The 5,578-nt window shown below is 36.0% G+C and overlaps 1 pseudogene; it reads left to right on the forward strand.

The window, feature by feature from the left end:
* Positions 1-2,022: 2,022 nt before the first annotated feature.
* LOC129641506 (olfactory receptor 9K2-like) lies at positions 2,023-2,965 on the forward strand (annotated as a pseudogene).
* The last annotated feature ends 2,613 nt before the right edge of the window (positions 2,966-5,578 follow it).

The raw sequence follows: 5,578 nt of genomic DNA on the forward strand, positions 1-5,578 counted from the left end.
TTTTGCTGTGCACTGTGTGGCTTGTGGGATCTTAGTTCTCCAACCAGGGATCAAACTTGGGCCCTTGGCAGTGAAAGCATGGAGTCTTAACCACTGGACTACCAGGAAATTCCCTTATTTTATTTTATTTTTTTTTTGAGAAAGTTATTGGGAAAAGCAACAAATGAAAGAAGCAGAGAAAGTCATGAAGGTTTCAGGATCCAGGGTAATTTTGGTGGACCATAAAAAACACAAAATAAAAGCTCTTACAATTGAGGATTACAATTTTTTGGGCTCCAAAATCACTGCAGATGGTGACTGCAGCCATGAAATTAAAAGACGCTTACTCCCTTGAAGGAAAGTTATGAGCAACCTAGATAGCATATTCAAAAGCAGAGACATTACTTTCCCAACAAAAATCCGTCTAGTCAAGGCTATGGTTTTTCCTGTGGTCATGTATGGAGGTGAGAGTTGGACTGTGAAGAAGGCTGAGTGCCGAAGAATTGATGCTTTTGAACTGTGGTGTTGGAGAAGACTCTTGAGAGTCCCTTGGACGTCAAGGAGATTCAACCAGCCCATTCTGAAGGAGATCAGCCCTGGGATTTCTTTGGAAGGAATGATGCTGAAGCTGAAACTCCAGTACTTTGTCCACCTCATGCAAAGAGTTGACTCATTTGAAAAGACTCTGATGCTGGGAGGGATTGGGGGCAGGAGGAGAATGGGACAACAGAGGATGAGATGGCCGGATGGCATCACTCACTCGATGGACGTGAGTCTGAGTGAACTCCGGAAGTTGGTGATGGACAGGGAGGCCTGGTGTGCTGCGATTCATGGGGTCACGAAGAGTCGGACACAACTGAGCGACTGAACTGAACTGAACAATTGAGGAAATCTTGAGATTCAAAATGAAACTCAGCATATTTTCTTAGGTTTTGATTGTTAGTATACATTCATTTTAATTTTGGTAAAAATATTTTGTGGATCAGTTGTTGGCTTTCATTATTCATGAAAGTCTTTGAAAGGATAAATGACAGTTGGTTTAGGTATCATGAAGAAGAAACGATGTGTAAGGTTGTCCTTAATTGCTAGACAAGTTAATTGACAATCAGTGCATTGTTGTATAGAAAAATAATAGAAATATTTAAAATTAACAAAAATTGTCTTGATTGTTTAACAGGTCACCCAAATTCAAATAAGTTAATTTGGATGCTTCCATGAAATCAATACTTCCATTCTCAAAACTACTGAGCTCTAAACCATCATATTATGAGTTCAGTAAAATTTGCTATTTAGTATATTCTTTTACAGAGTTAACATTTTTGATTGGTTCTTTCTCTCATTTGGAAAAATTTGAGATGAAGTGAATGTCTTGACAGATTTATATAGAGAAAACCAGTATCAATAAACTTCACAGGATAAAAAATATAAAGGTATCACTTACATTTTACTTTCTCACTTTAATAAAATTAGACTAGTTCCAGAAGTTGAAATTGATTTTATTTTAAAAGATCTCAAAGTAAGGCAATTTAGTTATTTAATAATGTACTTGCAATTGTAAGAGCTCTTTTGTGTAGATAGTTCATAATATCTTGAAATGTACTTTTAGCTTCTTTTCCTTCATTTATCTTTTATTACTGAATTGAGGCAAAGTATTTTATATAAAAGTGAATATTTAATGATAAAATTATGGAAGTGTCTTTTTCTTAGTACAAGCTTATCAGATTTTAGTATTTTGAAATCACAGATGACATCTCACAAAATATCTCATTTGATAAACTCTGTTGTGTTGAAATTAACACTAGACTTGATTTCAAAATATTTCATCTTGAGTCTAAATTCCATTTTTAACCAGCTGTGTTACCTCAGGCAACTCAAACTCTCTCTCATATTTCTTTTGCCATATGTGTAAGCTTAATGGAATAATGGATATGAAAATATTATGTCAATTATAAAGTATTTTTGAAGCAAAGTGTTATTTGTGATACTAGCTAAAGAGTAGAAACTTTGCTGACTTTCTCTTATGCCTTTAAGCAGAAGTTTGCCATGGGTGACAAGGGAGGAGACAACCATTCAGAAGTGACTGACTTCATTCTTGTAGGCATCAGGGTCCGTCCAGAGCTCCACAGTCTCCTTTTCCTACTTTTCCTGATTGTTTATTGGATGGTCCTTCTGGGGAACCTTAGCATGATTGGCATCATTGTGACTGATCCCCGGCTGAACACACCAGTGTATTTCTTCCTAGGCAATCTCTCCATCATTGACCTCTCCTACTCCACTGTTATTGTACCCAAAGCCATGGTCAACATCCTGTCTCAGAAAAAGACCATATCTTTTGCAGGTTGTGTGGCTCAGCTGTTTCTTTATGCACTTTTCATGGTAACAGAGGCCTTTGTCTTAGCAGCCATGGCTTATGACCGCTTCATTGCCATCTGCAACCCACTTCTCTATACTGTCCGCATGTCAAGAAGTCTCTGTATGCAGCTGGTGGCTGGTTCTTATCTCTGTGGCTGGGTCAGTTCCATCCTTCAAATCAGTGTAACATTTTCAATGTCTTTCTGTGCCTCTCGAGTCATTGATCACTTCTACTGTGATTCAAACCCAATTGAGAAGATCTCGTGTTCCAATGTCTTTATGAATAAGATGGTGTCACTTAGTTTGGCTATTCTTATTATTTTGCCCATGATTGTTGTTATTGTAGTCTCTTACATGTATATTGTGTCCACAGTTTTAAAGATCTGCTCCAGTGCAGGAAGGAAGAAAGCCTTCTCCACTTGCAGCTCTCATCTGGGGGTTGTTAAGTTTGCTTTATGGCACTGTCTCCTTTGTGTATCTCACACCACCAAGTAACCTGGAACTTCATAAAGTGGCTTCAGTATGTTACATTTTATTCACACCTATGCTGAACCCTTTAATCTACTCTCTAAGAAATAAGGATATTAAAGATGCCATGAGAAAAGTCGTATGGAAGAAAAAAGTTTTACTCTAAATATGCTTCCACTTTTTACTTTTTCTTGCATCCTTTGATTTTGTTCTCCAAATCTTCTAGACTTATGCATTTAAAGCTCAAGTTGTTTCTCAAACCAAAGCAAAACCAAAAACCTTAACAGTTTTATTCAAGAGCATTAATAATATCCTATAAAAATTCTACAAATTCACTTTTCACTATTTACTTTTCACTTTTCCACAAGGCAGTGTTAAATCTGAAAGTTTTGGACAGCCATGAAAATTTATTGCATTTCTATAAAGAGATATATTTTTCACTCTCCAGGCAATAATATATATGTAAATAGAGAAGAATGAAATATTATTGTTTCTCTTCCAAGTATGCCTAAGTAAAATTTAGAAAATATCTAAGTACAAGGATTCATTTGGAAACTGTGTGACCCAACTGTTTTATATGCAAATAACTATAAATGCTAGTGTTGTGTTTTGTTTTTAGCGTCATGCCAAAGATGTGAGGACATGCGTATATGATGAAAGGAAAAAGGAAAGGTTACATAAACAGTGACTTTTGTTGAATTAAATAGGGGCCAAATAAAAATGAACATGGGAAGATTGCATTCATTTGGTTTAAATTATGACATTTGTTTGGTTTTCCTTGAATGGCATGGTCATCCTACTTTTCTCCCATATGATAGGAACATTTTATGATATTTATGATGTTTTACAGCTCATGTCCTCTATCTTTTGGGTAATACAAATTATTGGTAGTGAATATGCTATTAACGGGGGGCTTCCCAGGTGGTGCTAGTGGTAAAGAATCCACCTGCCAATGCAGGAGATGCAAGAGATGTGGGTTTGATCCCTGGGTCAGGAAGATCCCCTGGAGTAGGAAATGGCAACCCATTCCAGTACTCTTGCCTGGAAAATCTTATGGACAGAAGAGCCTGGGAGGTTACAGTCCATGGAGCCACAAAAAGTCAGACATGACTGAGTGACTGAACACACACAGACACACACACACACACACACACACACACACACGCAATTAATGAAAACACTCAGTTGAAATAAAGTCAGTTTGAAAATCACAGTTAAAAATATCTTAAGCCTTTATAATAAGCTCTACGGATAGTTGGGTTATATGTAAATGTACATACCTGTTTGTGTGCACACGTGTGTATTTGTGTATGAATATCTTTGGGTTATTTGAATATGGGGTAATTTTAAAATGTGATTAGTTCTAAATATCAGATGTTAGTTGAGAAGGGAAGGCGGGTTAAAGCAGCATCCCATAAGTCTGATAGGTATTAAACTTAGGAAGCCAAGTTCTAGAGAAAGTTGTGCCAGAGTTACCATTTTTACAGTTGATGTAAGTAATGCTTTAGCTAAGAAATTACAATGCCTAAGTCAGGACAACATTAAATTCTAGGCAAGAACTAATCCTAAGAAATAAAATATAATTATGAGTTTTGTCCATACACTTGGCATTGAGAAAACCTAAAATATAGGTCTTAGATAAGGTCTTCTGGTTTTCTGCTTTTAAGATAGCAAAACCTCCTTGGATGAATGCACAAAGGCAAACATCTTCATGGGTTAATGTTGATTAGGTAAGAGATTTGAGAAATGAATATTCTTATTGAATAGACAAAGTGAGAAGCTAAGTGACTTAATAAATCAAGGTTATATTTATCTTTCTCCCTAAACTGATGAATCTACCATTCTCTTGATGCTCAGATGCTGCCATTTTCCTTGATATTCAGAAAAATATCATTTAAGAGGGAAATGTGAATTCAAATCAGCTTGGGAAACTGATCTTTGGCATTGATTATTATAAGTCTGGAAAATACCCTTTTTAAGTTTCAGTTTTACTTATTTCCATTGCATATCTGATACCCTAGAATGTCACTCTTTGATGTATCTAGCAAGTGTGCTTGATTAAAGACTATTTGGAAAAGGCAACAAAATACTGACTAACAATAAGGCTTAGATTAATTTGCTTAGATTTTAGTCTGGTGGATTATATTTTTCATTTTTCAGCTATTACAGATTACAGTATTCCAAAGTATAACCTTCAAAGTGGCATTGCTTAAATCATGCCAGATGTAGGAAGAAACCTGGGAAAGTTGAAGATCAAGGCAGAATGCTTTCAAAGGTGTTAAATTAAGCTCTCCCGTACTTTCTTCTAATTGTCATAAACATTATTCTTGGTAAATTTTTTTCTGGTTTCACAGGCCTTATATGAAAAGTAGTGCCTAATTTATATCTCTCTCATTATGTGTGCCATCGAGATTCCATCAGAACCACCTGATGTCGTATCAACATTTCATTGGCCTTTATTGACAAAGCGTTTCCTTTTTCAATGTTGCATGGATTATGAAACACCGTCACATTCCAAGGGAGTCTGAAAATTATATTCTCCATCATGTACATCATAAGTCGTTACTTTGAGGGAACTTTAAGTCTGTATTCACATGGAGAAGTCTCTCAATAGTGATATGATCTTGAGAGGCAGAAGGTTGCATTAGATGTCTCAAACACTCTCCTCCGCAATGCACTGTCTCTTCTTCCCAGTTACAAGTTTTGGGACATGCGAATATATTGATTGTTCTATAATTCTGTGTTACATTTTGTCTTTAAATTTTTTGGATTGCTAATG

The sequence above is a fragment of the Bubalus kerabau genome, chromosome 1 (genome assembly GCF_029407905.1).
Source record: "Bubalus kerabau isolate K-KA32 ecotype Philippines breed swamp buffalo chromosome 1, PCC_UOA_SB_1v2, whole genome shotgun sequence".
In the NCBI taxonomy this organism is placed as follows: Eukaryota; Metazoa; Chordata; class Mammalia; order Artiodactyla; family Bovidae; genus Bubalus; species Bubalus kerabau.